The sequence below is a fragment of the Siphateles boraxobius genome, unplaced genomic scaffold (assembly GCF_051911475.1).
Source record: "Siphateles boraxobius isolate OS27281-9 unplaced genomic scaffold, OSU_SipBor_1 6, whole genome shotgun sequence".
NCBI lineage: Eukaryota > Metazoa > Chordata > Actinopteri > Cypriniformes > Leuciscidae > Siphateles > Siphateles boraxobius.
This window is the reverse complement of record NW_027509186.1, coordinates 35,001-54,789: the sequence shown is the minus strand read 5'-3', so window position 1 is coordinate 54,789 and position 19,789 is coordinate 35,001. Positions and strand designations below refer to the sequence as shown.

The window sequence follows — 19,789 nt, the reverse complement described above, 5'->3', positions numbered from 1 at the left end:
AGGCCTTTGAACGTAGACTGGAAGCCCAGTTGTGCCGTCAGCAAGAATTTTCGCAATACATTAGCAGCTGGCAGGTGCAGATGAACTGAAACTCTCTTTGTTTGGACCTGGCACTTAAAAAAATTGCATGAACTTATTGACCTGACCTACCAGGCACTGTAGTGATCTTTTTCTTTGTAGAAAAGTTAGAAGCTCAGACCAGGAGACAGTAGAAGTTTTCCAAGCAGAAGTTCTTTATTGTTTGTCGGTAGCTGCAGTCATTCCAACATCGTCTAACTAAGGGAACTTTACATTGTAGTTTATATACATTTCAAGGGGGAGGGATTACATTGTGAGGAACAAAGCATGTAAATGAGTTGAAACATGAGAACAGAACGGTGCAGGACTTCTCGCACTGAGATAAGAACTCCAAGACAAATGGTCTCAGTAATAAAATAGCAGGTGTTCAAACTTGCTCAGCATGACTCTTCACCCGGTAAAACAATGAGAACAGGAAAAGCCTAGCCTTCTCGCACTGAGATGGGACAGTCAGGAATATCCTGCTGGGAACCCCTACCGTTTGCAGAGATTTCCTGGTCTCATCATTTATAAACTTTCTCAATATAAAATACTTTTGTATTGGAAATCTAAATTAAATATTTAAATAAAATTTGTAATCCTACAACACCATATTAAAAAAAAAGGGTCTCTAATTTAATAATGTAACACGTTTTATACAGACACTTCATATTTAAACGGTATTAGATTATTTTTTGGATTCACTGGCTGCTGTGAAGCGTTGAGCTAAAATGACGCATGACGCCGTTCCTGGAAGCCGCGCTGATCGGATACAACTACCTGTCTCTGCAACTCTTTGTTAGTATAGTGGAAAGTACCTCCGCCAGTCACGCGGAGACTGGGGTTCGATTCCCCGACGGGGAGATCCAGTCCTGTACTGCTGCCAAAAGACCTTAACAAATGTTTTGCTCCAGCAAACAAGTTGCAGGAGAAGTTGGCAAGGGGCCTCGGATGACTGTTTTAAAGACAGCTTGAGAAAAATGCAATGCGTTGGCCGGGAATCGAACGCATACAGCAAGAATGGACAGACCCAGGAATCGAACCCATAGCAAGAATGCTCGTAATCAAGGTCTTTAATTTACAAATGTGATACGATGGCCGGGAATCGAACCCGGGTCAACTGCTTGGAAGGCAGCTATGCTGACCACTATACCACCAACGCAAGACTGTTGGATGTAGACTGGAAGCCCTGTTCTGCGGTCAGCAATAATTTTCGCAATACTTTAGCAGCTGGCAGGTGCAGATGAACTGAAACTCTCTTTGTTTGGACCTGGCACTTAAAAAAATTGCATGAACTTATTGACCTGACCTACCAGGCACCATATTAAAAAACAAGGTCTCTAATTTAATAATGTAACACGTTTTATACAGACACTTCATATTTAAACGGTATTAGATTATTTTTTGCATTCACTGGCTTCTGTGAAGCGTTGAGCTAAAATGACGCATGACGCCGTTCCTGCAAGCCGCGCTGATCGGATACAACTACCTGTCTCTGCAACTCCTTGTTAGTATAGTGGAAAGTATCTCCGCCTGTCACACGGAGACTGGGGTTCGATTCCCCGACGGGGAGATTCAGTCCTTTACTGCTGCCAAAAGACCTTAACAAATGTTTTGCTCCAGCAAACAAGTTACAGGGAAGTTGGCAAGGGGCCCGGACGACTGTTTTAAAGACAGCTTGAGAAAAATGCAATGCGTTGGCCGGGAATCGAACCCATACAGCAAGAATGGACAGACCCAGGAATCGAACCCATAGCAAGAATGCTCGTAATCAAGGTCTTTAATTTACAAATGTGATGCGTTGGCCAGCAATCGATCCTGGGTCAACTGCTTGGAAGGCAGCTATGCTCACCACTATACCACCAACGCAAGACTGTTGGATGTAGACCTGAAGCCCTGTTCTGCGGTCAGCAATAATTTTCGCAATACTTTAGCAGCTGGCAGGTGCAGATGAACTGAAACTCTCTTTGTTTGGACCTGGCACTTAAAAAAATTGCATGAACTTATTGACCTGACCTACCAGGCACCATATTAAAAAAAAGGGTCTCTAATTTAATAATGTAACACTTTTTATACAGACACTTCATATTTAAACGGTATTAGATTATTTTTTGGATTCACTGGCTTCTGTGAAGCGTTGAGCTAAAATGACGCATGACGCTGTTCCTGGAAGCCGTGCTGATCGGATACAACTACCTGTCTCTGCAACTCTTTGTTAGTATAGTGGAAAGTATCTCCGCCTGTCACGCGGAGACTGGGGTTCGATTCCCCGACGGGGAGATCCAGTCCTGTACTGCTGCCAAAAGACCTTAACAAATGTTTTGCTCCAGCAAACGAGTTGCAGGAGAAGTTGGCAAGGGGCCTCGGACGACTGTTTTAAAGACAGGTTGAGAAAAATGCAATGCGTTGGCCGGGAATCAACGCATACAGCAAGAATGGACAGACCCAGGAATCGAACCCATAGCAAGAATGCTCGTAATCAAGGTCTTTAATTTACAAATGTGATACGTTGGCCGGGAATCGAACCCGGGTCAACTGCTTGGAAGGCAGCTATGCTCACCACTATACCACCAACGCAAGACTGTTGGATGTAGACCGGAAGCCCTGTTCTGCGGTCAGCAATAATTTTTGCAATACTTTAGCAGCTGGCAGGTGCAGATGAACTGAAACTCTCTTTGTTTGGACCTGGCACTTAAAAAAATTGCATGAACTTATTGACCTGACCTACCAGGCACCATATTAAAAAACAAGAGGTTAATGACACAATATCCTCAAAATCAGGAAATAATAGTACCCCAAACTAACACATACAAGACATAGAGTGCAGTCACCATCACACACACACATATTAGACACATATTTTAACTGTTCATTTTTAATGTTCGCTTTTCATTATATCATCTCTAAAAAGATTTAAATTTTAAGTAAGATTTTAAACTTCACATTTTACTGTAGCTTTTACCTAATTTTACATGGTCTCTTAACCAGTTTCAAAGCATGTCTGTTCATTATTCAGTTGATCTTAGAAAAGTCAGCTGGATTTTGGTTCATTATCACTATTTTGCTTCAGCTTGCTCTAGCAGGCCGATAACAGAAAGACAGACACAGTTACCATCCCTGCCTCCACTCAGACAGTCTCTCTCTCTCTAATGGCGCTTTTCCACTACACAGTACCAGCTCGCCTTGGCTCGGCTCGGCTCGACTCGACTCGCCTTTGTTTGGTTTTCCACTGTGTAAAAGTTGTACCTGTACCTGCTTTCGGGTACTTTTTTTCGTACCACCTCCGGCGAGGTTCTAAGCGAGCTAAGGCGATACTAAAATGTGACGTAATACAATGCCGACTGCTGATTGGTCAGAGAGAATCGTCACTATTCACTGCGTCATCATTGCACGCGGCAGACGGAGTATCCAGAATAACCAGAGAATAACCCCGCCATTTTTAAATAGTTTGCCCAGATATTCTAAACTTACTATTATGGCAACTCGGAAGAATACGCCGTGGTCAAACGAGGAGGTGCGGACTTTCCTATGTTTGGTTGCCGAAGAAAGGATCCAGCGAGAGCTAGATGGGGCAACGAGGAACGAAAAAGTTTATCAAGAAATCTCCGAACTGCTGTCCCCACATGGCTACAACAGGACTTTCCAGCAATGTAGGGAAAAGTTAAAAAAACTGAAAAGTGACTACAGAGCTGTAAAGGACCACAACGGCCGCAGTGGTTCAAACCGAAAAAGCTGGAAGTGGTACGAACAGATGGACGGTATCTACGGCCATAGACCACCGAGCAACGGGAGGGAGGGTGGACTTGACTCGGCCACCAGTTTGTTGGAGTCGCTGTTGGAGGATGGTAAGTGTTTAAAATTTACATTACATTAATCATGTAGGCGCACTCTGCTTGAGAGTTTTGTTTTCTGTAGGCTGGCTTTTGAAAAGCTGAAGCTCACTTATAACATCGAAGACTGTAAACTTGTGTCGCAGATAACAATTGCTGCTACCGCTAACTATCTGCCATTGCTATTTTCGTATTGTGTTGACTTTTGTATGATCTTTCTATCTAGATTCCTTTTCGACGAGCGAGAATGGTTCAGTGACTCCCACTGATGCCACGTCGGCACCGGAACCAGCGGCACCATCGACACCAACAAGATCAGCAGCGTCGACACCGAGACCCGCAGCAGCGTCGACACCGGCAACCGGTTAGTATAATTGGAGAAAAAGTAAACTCTTCTAGCCTGTTGTCTGTGAATCTGTACACACTTTTTAATATATCATTAATCGTATCAATAACTCATTAATATAACGTAAACGTACTTGAATAACAACAGGAAGCATTCCCAGTTATGGGAATGCAGGATTCATTAATAAACCTGTTCAGTATTTTTATAACTTTCCAGACGTACACCTATACTGTACACATGGTATTTTAAAGTTGACATTTACTAAAATAGATGTTTAATAAATACATTAAATACATTTACTCAGATGTTAAGTCGTTATATACTATATAAGTAATAGTAAGTTGTGGGCTTGTCTTTTTTTATGTAGAAGCTGTAATGATAATACATGTGAACAATTTACAACACACACAACCTTTGAATGAAACGTGACTTGTCCGTTTTTCTTTATAACTCATTCATTGTAATTATTTTTTTGGCCAGGACGGAGGAAACGAAAGAGGGAACAGGAGCATCTGACTGTCCTGAGGGAGATGCAGACATCGGATGTCGAGCAGCTGGAATTGAACCGGGCACAGCGGGAGCGCCATTTACAGATGGCACTCGATGATGCAGCACATGCCCGAGAACTAGAAGCGGCTTTAAGGAGAGAGGAGATGGCTGCAATGTCGTCCTTCAACCAGGCCTTTCTGGGAACCCTGAGCCAGCTTGTCCAGGCACTGAACCGGCGGGATGCTGTTCCACCGCCCCTGGACTGAAACCCCTTTGTTTATTTTAATTTAATGTTTGCACTACATGTAACATATGTATATAGTTGGATGTGTGAATTTATATTAATATTATATTTTTTTCTATTTGTATGCGTGTTTAAATAAAACCTTTTTGAAACTTATTACAAACAGTGTCTTTTTTCAGAATCAGAATCAGAATCAGAAAGAGCTTTATTGCCAAGTGTGCTTGCACACACAAGGAATTTGTTTTGGTGCTGAGGCTTCCAGTGGACATATACAAATACAACAAGAAACATGAAACATAATACTAAGTATCACTTAGTATAAGTATCACCTGAGTTGTAGGATATTGCACTAAACAGTGGGAGTATTGCACTTAAAGGCATATGCCTTGGGAGGTGTGTTAACTGTTCAGAAGGGAAATGGCCTGTGGGAAGAAACTGTTCCTGTGCCGAGATGTTCTTGTGGCCAGTGATCTGAGTCTCCGTCTTGACGGTAACAGTTCAAACAGGTGGTGTCCAGGGTGAGTGGAGTCAGTGATGATTTTACCTGCTCTCTTCCTCACTCTGGAAGAGTACAGGTCCTGGAGGGATGGCAGGGGGGCACCAATGATCCTCTCCGCTGTCCGGACTGTCCGTTGTAGTCTCCTGATGTCTGATTTGGTAGCTGAACCAAACCAGACAGTGATGGAAGTGCATAAGACAGACTCGATGACGGCTGAGTAGAACTGAATCAGCAGCTCCTGTGGCAAGTTGAACTTCCTCAGCTGGCGAAGGAAGTACAGTCTCTGTTGGGCTTTTTTTACAATGGAGTCAATGTGATTGTCCCACTTCAGGTCCTGAGAGATGATAGTGCCCAGGAACCTGAATGACTCCACTGCTTCCACAGTGCTGTTCATGATGGTGAGTGGGGGGAGTGCTGGGCTGTTCCTCCTGAAGTCCACGATCATCTCCACTGTTTTGAGCGTGTTCAGCTCAAGGTTGTTGTAACTGCACCAGACAGCCAGCTGTTCAACCTCCAGTCTGTAAGCAGACTCGTCACCGTTCCGGATGAGACCGATGACAGTGGTGTCGTCGGCAAATTTCAGGAGCTTGACAGTGGGGTCTTTAGAAGTGCAGTCATTAGTGTACAGGGAGAAGAGCAGTGGGGAGAGAACGCACCCTTGAGGGGCGCCAGTGCTGGTGGTGAGAGTCCTGGATGTGTGTTTCCCCAGTCTCACTCGCTGCTGCCGGTCCGTCAGGAAGCTGGAGATCCACTGACAGATCGAGGATGGTATGGAGAGCTGGGTCAGTTTGGCTGTGAGAAGATCAGGCATGATGGTATTGAAGGCAGAACTGAAGTCCACAAAGAGGATCCTTGCATAAGTCCCAGGTCTGTCGAGATGTTGCAGGATATAATGCAGTCCCATGTTGACTGCATCATCCACAGACCTGTTTGCTCTGTAAGCAAACTGAAAGGGATCCAGCAGGGGTCCAGTGATGTCCTTCAGGTGGGCCAACACCAGTCTTTCAAACGACTTCATGACCACAGACGTGAGAGCGACAGGTCTGTAGTCATTAAGTCCAGTGATTTTGGTTTTTTTGGGGACAGGAATGATAGTGGAGCGTTTGAAGCAGCAGGGAACTTCACACTGCTCCAATGATCTATTGAAGATCTGTGTGAAGACCGGGGCCAGTTGGTCAGCACAGGATTTTAAACAAGCAGATGAGATGCCGTCTGGGCCTGAGGCTTTCCTAGTCTTCTGTTTTTTGAAGACTCGGCTCACGTCCTCCACACAGACCTTAAGCTCAGGTTGGATGGCAGGAGGGGGGAGTGGGATTGCAGGAGGTGATGGTGAATGTGTGAAGTGCAGGTTAGAGCCGGTGTGTGGTGTGAATGAGGGCTTTTCAAACCTGCAATAAAATGAATTTAAATCGTCAGCCAGGTGTTGATTGTCCACAGATCGGGGGGATGGTGACTTGTAGTTGGTGATGTTCCTCAGGCCATTCCAGACTGATAATGGGTCGTTGGATGAAAACTGGTTTTTCAGTTTTTCAGAGTAGTTCCTTTTAGCAACTCTGATCTCCTTTGTCAGTCTGTTTCTGGCCTGGTTATACAAGATTTTATCCCCACTTCTGTAAACATCCTCTTTGGCATGACGAAGGTGTTTGAGTTTCCCAGTAAACCATGGTTTATCATTAGTAAATGATAAGAATGTCCTGGTAGGAATGCATGTATCCTCACAGAAACTTATATATGATGTTACAGTATCTGTGAGCTCATCCAGATCGTATGATCATCCAGATCATTATGTATTTTTTGGATGGTTTGCCTTTTTACAAGGGTTTAAACAAGTATTTTCAGATTTTATACTGTGATAACCTTTAATGAAAAACAGTAGAGACAACATATTTAATGATAATGTATTTATTTAGCAATTAAAATAACGCATCAGACCCTCCCGTACATGTCTGCCCTCCTCCTCAACACCCTGTGCCACTGGCACCACAGGCTCTGCTGCTGCAGGTGCATCCCAGTCATCGTCATAGTCCTCTCCATGACTCTCACAAAGGTTATGCAAAGCACAGCAAGTAAGAATCATAGATTTCACGATTGTAACATCACAGTCATTTCTTTTCATGAGGCAACGCCACCTTCCCTTCAGTCTACCAAAAGCGTTTTCAACCACTACCCGTGCTCGACATATTTTCTTGTTGTAGATCTGCTGTTCTACTGTCAGCCGTCCAGTGTCAGTGAATGGCTTTAGGAGCCAGTTCTGCAGGGGATAGGCAGAATCTCCCAGGATGTAGTAGGCAACATTCACCCCACCAATATTCCTGGTGTAAGCTGGAAAGTGGTTGCCACGGCTGGCCAACTCCCACAATGTGGACAGTCTTAAAACACGAGCATCATGCAAGCTGCCAGGCAGTCCTGCAAACACGTTCCAGAACAGTCCTTTTCCATCTACAACACCTTGAAGGACCTTGTCTCTCCATCACTGGACGCAGTTTGTTGTACAAATATATGAATGTTTCTTCCGACATTCTGAAGTTCTGAACCCACTGCGCGTTTGTGAAACCAGGAACAATAACATCCCACCACTCGGTAGCTCGGTTGAAAGCCCAAACAGACGGTTTGCCGCGGCGACTTTGCAAAGCTAAACAGATCTGAAACACATAAACCATGCACATTTTAGTACGTAATACTGGTAGCTATAAAGTTGATTAAATACTTTGCATATAGTATAGTATTTACACATATGCAAACGTTAGCTATGTTAGCATAACTTACCCTCTTGCGTCGGCTTTGAACAACCGGATTCGTCTCGTAGTCTGAACTCTGTAGTAATTCCCAAACTCTCCTGTTTTTTTCAGCAGTGTTTCGTTTTTCTGCCCTCAGCCTCTCATGAAACAACGTTTGTCTTCTTGCTGTGAGAAACAGCCACATCCCGAGGATCAAAAACAGCATATACTCGATTTCCCCCATTGTCCTGTGTGTGTGGGTAGCGGATGTGTGTCGCGTATAAGAATACGTCACGGCAGTTTCCTGCGGCTTCGCTATGACTACCGGGTACTATTTGTGGCGGTACTATCTGCAATGGAAAACGGAGCGAAAAGCGAGCCGAGTCGAGGCGAGCCGAGGCGAGTCGAGCCGAGTCGAGCTGGTACTGGTAATGGAAAAGCGCCATAAACAAATAATCTTTTCAACAGCCTCCTAAGACTGTAATTTAGACAAAATGTAATATTAAATTTATTACATTAACCTTTTACCATTCACCTTTGTTATCCAGACTCTTCTCAAACCTACAAAAGCCTGTCTTCATCTTTAGCCACCACCATGCCTAACGACCTTCAGGAGTTAAAACTATGTTATAGACATATTAGCTCAACATTAACTCTTCTATACATTTTACTTGCCCATATGGCAACCAACATCATGTCCCTCATATAATTAAGTTTTGTTACTGTCTCCGCAGCAAATAATGGCAATCAACTCATGGAATCAGCTGGCTCCTGAAAGCCCACTCCCGTTAGCTATTTATCTTTAATTTTCTTCTCTTCAGGGTGTCGTCCCCTGGCATAGTTGCAGACACTTGTCACAATGAAAAACAAGCCATACAATCAATGCGGTTTCTGGTGAGTGGTATAGAGGAACTCACATTTCTGGGTCAGACTGCCGTAACATTAATTTTAACCTCACAGCGCATCTCACTTCTCAATGCTCTGCTGACCCCGGTGGCCTCCAGTAATCAGCGCTCAACTCTCATACCTTTCTCACAAATAACACCTCCATCCGGAGGTGCCCAATGTTCGTGACCCCCTGCGTTAGGCTGTCCCCTGGCCAGGAAGATCATCCCGTCATTGAGTAGCCACTCGTACACACGTACACACTGGTGACCGCTCTTTCCCAATACAATCAGTTTTCTTCAACAGAACTCAGCTGTTTTCTGGAGCTTAGGAAAGGCACGTTCAAGAGTCACCAGAGCCATTCCGATTGCCTAATAGTGTTCACAGGGAGACAGGTTAATAACAACAGTATTTAATCACTTAAATCCATTAACTATCTTAAAAGCAGCAACCTAGCTACTTAGACTATACTCAGTGAATTTAGATCACAGCCGTACATTCAGTGTACTTCATCTGTAGCCGGAGCCATCGGTCCTGAATGGTGGAGACTAAATGAGACAAAGTTGTTACTGGTCCTAAAATACGCTAATCAAAATGTCACCTCTATCGTTTAAGGTCTGTATTATTTTAAAGACTTCTTTAAAGTAATTCAGTTTTACTTTTAACATTTTTAACATTTAAATACAAATTGCCCTCTGAATGGTAATGATTTCTTTTAACATCTCTGTGTCTATGGTTTTCAACTGAAACACTGTGCTTTACTATAAATAGCTTATTATCACTTATGACACAGGCTCAGATAACAGCTTTTAGCTGACATTGAATGAGAGAGAGGCATTCAAGACTGGTACACTGCTCTCTCATATACTTCTAACATCAAACTTTTATCTACCATCTTTTAACTCTATCCCAGCTTAAGGCATCTTTGCCAGAAATTACATGTGTTTTCAAATAAACATAGTTTTACAGTTGTCTTTTGCCCACGTCAGGGAATCTAGACATTACAAATTTCCATTCAGATTGAGTCTCTGTCGCACTGGCTGTTTCAGCCACAGCACACATCAGATTTAGATAAGCGAACTGTTTCATTACAGCCAATAGCAGACTTATCTTTTGAAAGCAAAACATCAGCTTCTAGCTCTTTCATGGTCAACTTTTCAAGCTGTTTGTTTAATCAGATGCCTTTCTACACATTTTACATTTAGCAACTGTTAATTCAGTAGCCTACTACTTCTGCTTATTTGTTCTTACATAAAAATAATTATTCTAGTTCTCAATAACGTTTCACATTTCTCAATCTCAATTTTAATTGTCAAGTTCTCAACCATAGTTTAATATTTGACTTTAGTTTTCTCTTGGAGTTTATCAATCTCCAATTAGGATTCACACTATAAGTTTGACGAGGCAAGCACTCTCTGCTTGTGATACTTTTGCAGTTATTGTAAATCATCTGTGAGATTAGTCTCTCTATATCATCTAAAACCTTTTTAAAATGTTTAATTACAACACAATCATCCTTTTAGTTACTTTGATATATTTTGCAACTCACATCTGTTGGAGTCATTAATTTTACATCAACCTGTATTCATCAATTCACTTATAAAAATTACTATTATAGAAATTACTATTATAGATATTTTCTTCAAAAGGATTCACTTTAAGACTTCAATCTTTTGACCTTTTTATCTCTTATTTCTCAGACGAAAAATGTCACTGTCGTCATTTAAACACTGATCTACTTTCAAACCAATATTATTACCAAAAATGTGTTGTCATTTTATCACATTTTAAACACCTTCTCGGTGGGCATTTACAGTTACGTATTAAATGGTCCTGATGACCACCATTAAAACACTCTCGGCTCCAACTTACTGCACACCCTTGAAGCAGTGTGTCCCATTCAGGAATCCAAACCGAGCTGATAAGCAGTTCTCTGTATTCTTTTACAGTCCAGCAGTGGCTGATTTAATCATAATAGCCCAATCATAATCTTCATCATTATTATTGGCAGAACATTAATTGTCATAAGCTGCAAAATATTCTAAGTTGTTTTCACAAAGTGTCTGTTTAACTTTAGTCACACTTGTCCAAGGAAATGATCTTCGACCCATAATTTAATATACTTGCTTTTTGTAATCATCGTAAGCAATACAAGGCTCAACATTTTAATTTTTCAGTTTCTTTGTTTGTTTGTAGCCAGTCAAGTTGTTGTTTAAATTTCCAAACAGAAGCAAAACTTATCAAGACAACCATTTACTTAATAATTTCTGCAAATTTCTCTGAAGTGAGGGCTTCAGAGCACAGCTGCTTACAGCGTTCGCTCTTTTCTGTCTCACTATTAGTTTCAGGACTGTTCAGGTTACTGATCAAGTTACTCAGTTTGTCTGCCATATCTTAATAACAGTTCAAACTCACCTGAAGTCATTGCAGAAATGGAGGCGGCGATCTTTGAACAACACAGCTTGGCTTCTCCGTGATGAAACTGCAGAGTATACTCCAAAATCACAGTTACATATACTGGTCCATGCCAATTTGGGTCACAACTTTTTTTTTCTTTTTTTTTTCTCTCTCGGGATCGTTCCTGATGCATCCCTGGCAAACAACCCTATTTTTGTTGGTATCCCTAACTGCCTGATTCACTAAATTCGGGGATCCCCTATCTGAGATGGAAGAGATTGAGCAGGTTTACGGTGCCACTGGACCTCCCGTCCAGGGACGTACTCTGCTGGGGTGGTGCTACACCATTAATGCCCAGCGGGGCCCACACAGAGCACGCTTCGCTTGCGCTGTCTGCTGCCGTTACCCTTAACGACGCTCTCAGCGACTTCTTATCCTCTCAGCAGTAGGCCTACAACTTACTCCTTCACTCGCCTCATCGGAGTGAAGGCTACTTACTCCTCCACTCGCCTCATCGGAGTGAAGGCTCTCCCGCTCTCCTTCAAAATCTCTTCCAGTCTGACAGCCCTAACAATTAATAAAAGCTTACTACCTTGTGTGTTGATTTGCCAGAGATGTCACCACGGAATGATTGCCCGCCGCATCCTCCACCAAACTGTAAGGGGTATACAGTTAAAGACCCAGAACCAGATATGAAGAATGAAGACCCAGAGTCAGAATTATAAAAAATTAAAGAAAATATTTACTGAAGATAGTTTGCAGTTTCATCAGCAGAAGTCAGCTTCAATACTCGCACAGGAGTTCGTAGGCCGCCCCGCTTACAGTTACAAAGATCACAGCAGTTATACGATTTCCAAGGTCTAAGCTACGTCATTGCTTACAGGATGAATGATTCTCATTGGCTATGAAATAGATAAACACAGTAATTTTCCACACATATACAGATAGACTGAAGCATATCTCCATCGATTACGCAGCTGAAGTTAGGCACGTCATGACCTTCCAGGTCGCAGATTTGGGTTGCTGGGCGCCAGCATGTCCAGAACAACAACTCAGTCAATCTCCAATAATACCAGTGGTTCCTTAACCTGTAACCAAGAAGACTAACACACACACACCGACACACAGCTTTTCCAAGGTTGGATTTGGCCAGGCTCTCACTATAAACAGGAGAGTCCTCTCAAAACATCAAGATAATGCGTTCTTTCTCTCAAGGATAGCTAAACTTTAGTCTAACTGGAAAGAAAGGCTTTAACAAAGAAATGGCCCCTTAAACGATTGGCTTCAATGACCCCTATATGTTTTAACACATTGAAGACCTTTCTCAAACACAATACAAGTCAAGTCAAGTCAAGTCATCCTCATTTATATAGCGCTTTTAACAATGTAGATTGTTTCAAAGCAGCTTTACAGAGATAAAGATATAATTTAAGGTAACAGAGATTGGTTTGGTTTTATAGTGGCTCTTGAAAAATGTTTTTTCCAGCTAAAGTTAGTTTTGATTGATTCACTTCCATCTAAATGATAGTTTGTTATTAAGGGTAACCTTCTTTCTCTCAAGGATAGCTAAACTTTAGTCTAACTGGAAAGAAAGGCTTTAACAAAGAAATGGCCCCTTAAACGATTGGCTTCAATGACCCCTATATGTTTAAACACATTGAAGACCTTTCTCAAACACAAAACAAGTCCCTATTTCATTTCTGGAAGCTGTGTTAAATAAGCAAGCACTGCATTCAGATATCAAATACAGACATTAAAGAATACATGAAAAGAACATTTCAGTAATCACACTGGTAACTTATATAAATAAAGTAAAATCTCCAGAGAAGTCATTCAATTCATTTGATATTTAGAAGGAAAAATATTGATTAATACCTTAATTATAATCAATCATTACATATACATTGAAGCAGCAGTGGATTCCAATCCAACCCCCTTCATCTTGCAGCGGAAGCTGATGGTGAGGGCATCGGAGGAGTGTTTTTGGTCATCTGTTTTTGCTGCTGTTTTAAAAGATACTGCTGCAAATTGTACATTTTGCTGCCTGGCACACACTTCTGCCTCATTATAAAGAAAGCATTTCCGTCTGCCCTGGTATCCCAAATCTTCCTCCAAGTGTCTTGTGCTCTGGATCCAAATCCAACAGTATTGTCATCCTCTGTCAAAACTGGCACTGGATCTGGCCTTTGAGACAGATACTGTTTAAGATCTTCAATTTCCTTGAAGCTTCTTGAATACTCAAGAAAGGAAATGAGGCTATCCTTGCATGGACCCTCTGGGTTGCACTGCCCAGCCTGTTCTTCTTCCTCAACCTTATCGGACAGGTACAAAGCATAGCTGACATCATTCTCTAATAACAACTTGAAAGACTTGCCCTTGTACTTGCCGAACTGAAGAATGCATTCTCCCAACACCTCTTGCTTGTCAGAGACATCCCCTCCTCTATGTAACACAAGAGAACGGGCGTTCAACTTGACCAGATCTTCTCTTTGAGGTGTTGACTTGTCCTGCAGTGAAGGGTTGTCTTTAATTCTTTTTGCCTCTTCTGATGGGTCCCGGCGTAAATGGCCCGACGGGCCTTTCCTGAAAGACACTTTGACTTTCCCTGGGAAGAACACTGTTTTCTTCATGATTCTGTTCTGAAATCAGAATGTATTCATTAGTGTCTCAGCATAAGCATTTAAATACTTACAGTAACAAAATGAAATAAGACAGTTAATACTAAAGCATCAGTGATATACATAAAAGAGTTATTTTACAATGCTATAATATTCCATAATATTACTGTTTCTTAACTGAATAAATGCAGCCTTAGAGCACGTACTGTTTATTAAATTTGCATTATTTAATATTCATTATTTAAATTGCTTTAAAAATGTATATATGTATATATAAAAAGTTAACAAGTTAACTAATTAAAAACGTTAAATTATACCATTAAATTGTACACATATATATATATATTTGTTTCTAATTTAAATGTAATATATGTGTGTGTCTGATATTAATTACATTATAGGTGTCACAGTCCTCGTCTGCACCTGTCTGTCCTTGTCTGCACTACACTTCCCAGCATCCCCTGTCATCATCACCTGCACCTGCGCCTCATCACCCTCATCATCATCATCACCGTCACCTGTTGCCCTTGTCATTATCTGTGTATTTAAGTTCCCCTCTCACGCTTGTCTTTGCTGGTTATTGTTTGTGCACTAGCACACTGTTCTGTTTGTTTGGGTATTTACTTATTGGAATAAAACCTTTGCTATTTTGTAACTTCGCCTACCTTCATCTTCTTCATCCACCCGAGGACGTGACAGAATAACCAGCCCAACAAGGAGTCAGCATGGGAATTCTTCTCTACCCGGTTTACCCAGCTCACTCTCTACTCACCACTTTCCAAAATGGATTGTCTATAGAGGATTACATCGCCGAGTTCCTGGAACTCTCTGCTGGGGTAAGCTGGTCAGATGATGTCTTTAAAACTGTCTTTTGGTTGGGCTTAGACAGTCATCTGTACCAGCAAGCCCCAGCAGCAGCTTTTCCAGGAACCTTTGCCAGTTACCTAGATCATGTGCTGTGGTTGTGTGGCTCAACCTTCACCATTGGTGAGGTGGATGACATTGCCACACAATCACCGTCTCCAGCCATCTCCATCACGCCCACCATCAAACCAGCCACCGGATCGGTATATGGACGTCCAGGACTGGTTTCCTGCATCGCCGATCCCCCACTTCTATCAGCACGTGCTGCCAGGAAGGCCATAGTCCCAGAGACCGTCCAGCCAGAGACCGTCCAGCCAGAGACCGTCCAGCCAGAGACCGTCCAGCCAGAGACCGTCCAGCCAGAGACCGTCCAGCCAGAGACCGTCCAGCCAGAGACCGTCCAGCCAGAGACCGTCCAGCCAGCTCTGGATGACGCAGTGCTACTTGTGGGATCCATGGCTGTTGTGTGTGTGTGGGCAGCACACACATTCATTTCAGCCCATGAACCCAGCCCTGAGCTTCCTTCGCCGCTGGTCCCGTCCAGCCCTGAGCTTCCTTCGCCGCTGGTCCCGTCCAGCCCTGAGCTTCCTTCGCCGCTGGTCCCGTCCAGCCCTGAGCTTCCTTCGCCGCTGGTCCCGTCCAGCCCTGAGCTTCCTTCGCCGCTGGTCCCGTCCAGCCCTGAGCTTCCTTCGCCGCTGGTCCCGTCCAGCCCTGAGCTTCCTTCGCCGCTGGTCCCGTCCAGCCCTGAGCTTCCTTCGCCGCTGGTCCCGTCCAGCCCTGAGCTTCCTTCGCCGCTGGTCCCGTCCAGCCCTGAGCTTCCTTCGCCGCTGGTCCCGTCCAGCCCTGAGCTTCCTTCGCCGCTGGTCCCGTCCAGCCCTGAGCTTCCTTCGCCGCTGGTCCAGTCCAGCCCTGAGCTTCCTTTGCCGCTGGTCCAGTCCAGCCCTGAGCTTCCTTTGCCGCTGGTCCAGTCCAGCCCTGACCTTCCTTTGCCGCTGGTCCAGTCCAGCCCTGAGCTTCCTTCGCCGCTGGTCCCGTCCAGCCCAGAGACCCCTTCGCCGCTGGTCCCGTCCAGCCCAGAGACCCCTTCACCGCTGGTCCCGTCCAGCCCAGAGACCCCTTCACCGCTGGTCCCGTCCAGCCCAGAGACCCCTTCACCGCTGGTTCCGTCCAGCCCAGAGACTGGTAATGACTCTGTCACTCTCCCCTTTAATTTTTTTGGGGGGGGGCATAGGCCCTCGCCGTGGCCGCCCGAAGGGTCCTCACCTCCATGGCCGCCCGAAGGGTCTTCACCGCCATGGCCGCCCGAAGGGTCCCCACCGCCCTGGATGCCCGAGGGGCCGACAGCTCCACCCTGGACGCCCGAGGTTTCGTCTGCTCAGCCACGCCCACGTCCTGCTCCGCCCTGGCCACGCCCACGTCCTGCTCCGCCCTGGCCACGCCCAAGTCCTGCTCCGCCCTGGCCACGCCCAAGTCCTGCTCCGCCATGGCCACGCCCAAGTCCTGCTCCGCCATGGCCACGCCCAAGTCCTGCTCCGCCATGGCCACGCCCAAGTCCTGCTCCGCCATGGCCACGCCCAAGTCCTGCTCCGCCATGGCCACGCCCAAGTCCTGCTCTGCCATGGCCACGCCCACGTCCTGCTCCGCCATGGCCGCCTGGTCCATCCTGGAGTCCATCCTCCTGTACCCGGTCCGCCTTCCCGTTACAGACTCCAGGATGCCTACCGGGAGGGGGGAGTAATGTCACAGTCCTCGTCTGCACCGGTCTGTCCTTGTCTGCACTACACTTCCCAGCATCCCCTGTCATCATCACCTGCACCTGCGCCTCATCACCCTCATCATCACCGTCACCTGTTGCCCTTGTCATTATCTGTGTATTTAAGTTCCCCTCTCACGCTTGTCTTTGCTGGTTATTGTTTGTGCACTAGCACACTGTTCTGTTTGTTTGGGTATTTACTTATTGGAATAAAACCTTTGCTATTTTGTAACTTCGCCTACCTTCATTTTCTTCATCCACCCGAGGACGTGACAATAGGAGGACCAAACCCGCAGAAATTAAAAATTAATAAATAAACATGTAAACAAATAAAAAGATAAATTTGATAATAGGAAAATAAATAAAGGAATAAACGACTTGATAAAATAAATATGATTTATTCTTTATCAAACTAATTTTTGTATTATTTCCCTTAATTTATTTTCTGCTTTTATTTATTTGTTAATTAATATTTATATTTGGTCAGCAAGACCAACCAACCTAATTATCATGCACATCAAAAAAATGTAAGAATAGATATAAAACTAAAGACAGAAAATTAAAAATAAATAAAGATTAAAATTAATAAATCTGGAAATAAATACATATTGGAATAAATAAATAAACAAATAAATGAATGCATAAATAAATATAAGAATAAATGGAACAAACAAATAAATAAAATAATAAATAAATACAATTAAAAATAATACAAATACATTAAAATATAAAAGCAAAAAATTATAAATTAGGGGAAAAATATACAAAAATACATTTGATTAAAATGAATCATGTTTATTTTATCAAGTCTTTTATTCCTTTATTTATTTTCCTATTATCACATTTATTTATCTATCTATTTATTAATTCATTTATTGATTCATTTTTAATTGCAGGTTTGGTCCTCCATACTACTGCACATTACATCTTACTGCACTGTTAACATATATTTTAAGCATATATTTAACAGAATAAATTAGTGACGGAATAATGTTCTTTGACTTGTTAGGTGTACTGTTTCTTATCGTCACAATCCATTCAACACGATAACAATACGATTACATGACAATATACATGCAATTTAAATGATACAAATATTTGAATAATAATTTATATGCGGTCACCTGAGGGAAAATGTGTCTGCAATTTGCATACCCTTTGGTAAATGTATTTCATGAACAATGCTCACCTAACAAGTCAAATAACATTATTCCGTCACTAATTTATTCTGTTAAATTCATATTCAGTCAGTATAGTTCTGACAGCATGACTTAAGTATTACTTCATTCATTTACTCATTTATAATCATCCAGTCATAATGCAGCTCCTTCTTTAAAGATCTTCTAACATCTAAATAATGAATTAAATCAGCTCATCTTCATCTTCAAGTCCACATGGGTGTCCTAGCAGAGTAACAACATGTATTGTGCACATGAACCCAAAATTAAATGCCACTTCGGTTGATATTTTGTAATAAAAGGCAAGAACATTCAAACAAATGTCCAAACACATTTTTCGGTCACTTCATTTGAAATAGTATATGTATAAAGACCATTAACTTACTTGTAAAGAATGTGGGCTCTTTTCCAGGCAGGGGTAGTGTGGAACTATGTGTAGGATGAGGTACAGTCGGTCTCAAAGATAGATTCTGTGAAATTCTATCTCCAAACCGAGAGTCTAAAGGGGAAATCTCTCCTTTATTACTTTTAACCTCTGTAAAAAGCAAGAAAGAGTAGAATAGTGAGAAAGCAAACATAGTTATTTTTTCTACTGCTGCTGAATCATTTACAAATTTGGTAACTATCATGCGGTAATTGTCAAAATTCCTGTCGATTTGGGATGGGCCACAGTTGCTAAAGTTCACTCACGTGTCTGCCTTTTAATTTTATTCTTAAAGCGAGTTCCTAGAATTTCACACAATAAATGTATATATTCACACTATATACTAGAATTACATCTCTTGTGCCTTAATTTCAAAGGCAACATAAGTAATTTTCAAATAACTAAAATAACTTCAAAACAATAATAAAACATTAATTATACGCTGTATATTTTCTAATCGCTAGGTGTCAGTACACTCACTGGCTGTTACCTAGAGTGCCGTGGGCTTGCTATTTGTTCCAAACAACATGGCTTTTGACGCAAGTTTACAGTAACAATAAAAGCATGTGAAGATGCTTTCCAGCATTGACAGCATGCGCCTGCTTTAGTTTGTAACCTTCTGGAGGCCTAGCTTAAACTTTATAAAAGGAAAAAAAGTCACTGTTACAGGATTACCCTTGTAAAGAGTTATGTTGGTAAGAAACAGTTTTGTCTACAAGCTAAAGGTGACAACGCCCCTTTGTAGTCTGGGACATGTCGGGTAGACCGGTAGCTCGCTGTGATCGTATAGTGGTTAGTACTCTGCGTTGTGGCCGCAGCAACCCCGGTTCGAATCCGGTGAGTTTTCTGGGTGCCATTGAAATTGAGCTCCATGTCACCACCTCTCCTCACCCCGTCCTTCAAACTACTCTTTTTGTGCACGGCGCGTGTCCTTGATGTGCTCTGGATGTTCGAGTGAATTGAAACTGGGACCTTCTTTGAAAGCATGAGTTCTCAGGTTCGAACCCCTAGAGAAAAGACTGAAAACGAAACGCTCCTATTGATTTCGGAAGAATCTTGTTTCAGAGAGAATATGGTGCGTGTATATTTTCTAATCGCTAGGTGTCAGTACACTCGCTGGCTGTTACCTAGAGTGCCGCGGGCTTGCTATTTGCTACAAACAACTGCGCCTTTGACACAAGTTTACAATAACGATAAGAGCGCGGCAAGTCAACAGCATTGAAGCGTGTGAAGAGGCTTTCCAGACAAGTAGCAGTGAGTTTTTGTTCTTTTTCCTAGCATTATTTTCCTTTAATGACTATTATCATCAGTCTAATAGGCTGCATTCTCACTAATTTGCAAATATATTTTGACATACCAGAGGTTTTGACGGCCGTTCTGAATCTTCGAAGAAGGAAACGCAATGCATTGGAGGACACTCTTTTTTCTGCGCCAATACGATTCATTTTGCTGTGCGTTCGCACGCAGCACGCACGCTTCTCGAGCAAG

At 42.9% G+C, this 19,789-nt stretch overlaps 2 non-coding genes across 2 annotated transcripts; both read right to left on the bottom strand.

Annotated features, from left to right (window-relative positions):
- Positions 1–1,147: 1,147 nt before the first annotated feature.
- trnag-ucc (transfer RNA glycine (anticodon UCC)) lies at positions 1,148–1,219 on the bottom strand. Its single transcript has one exon. It is a non-coding gene; the product is annotated as a tRNA-Gly (tRNA).
- A 1,343-nt stretch (positions 1,220–2,562) lies between these two features.
- trnag-ucc (transfer RNA glycine (anticodon UCC)) lies at positions 2,563–2,634 on the bottom strand. Its single transcript has one exon. It is a non-coding gene; the product is annotated as a tRNA-Gly (tRNA).
- Between the last annotated feature and the right edge of the window lie 17,155 nt (positions 2,635–19,789).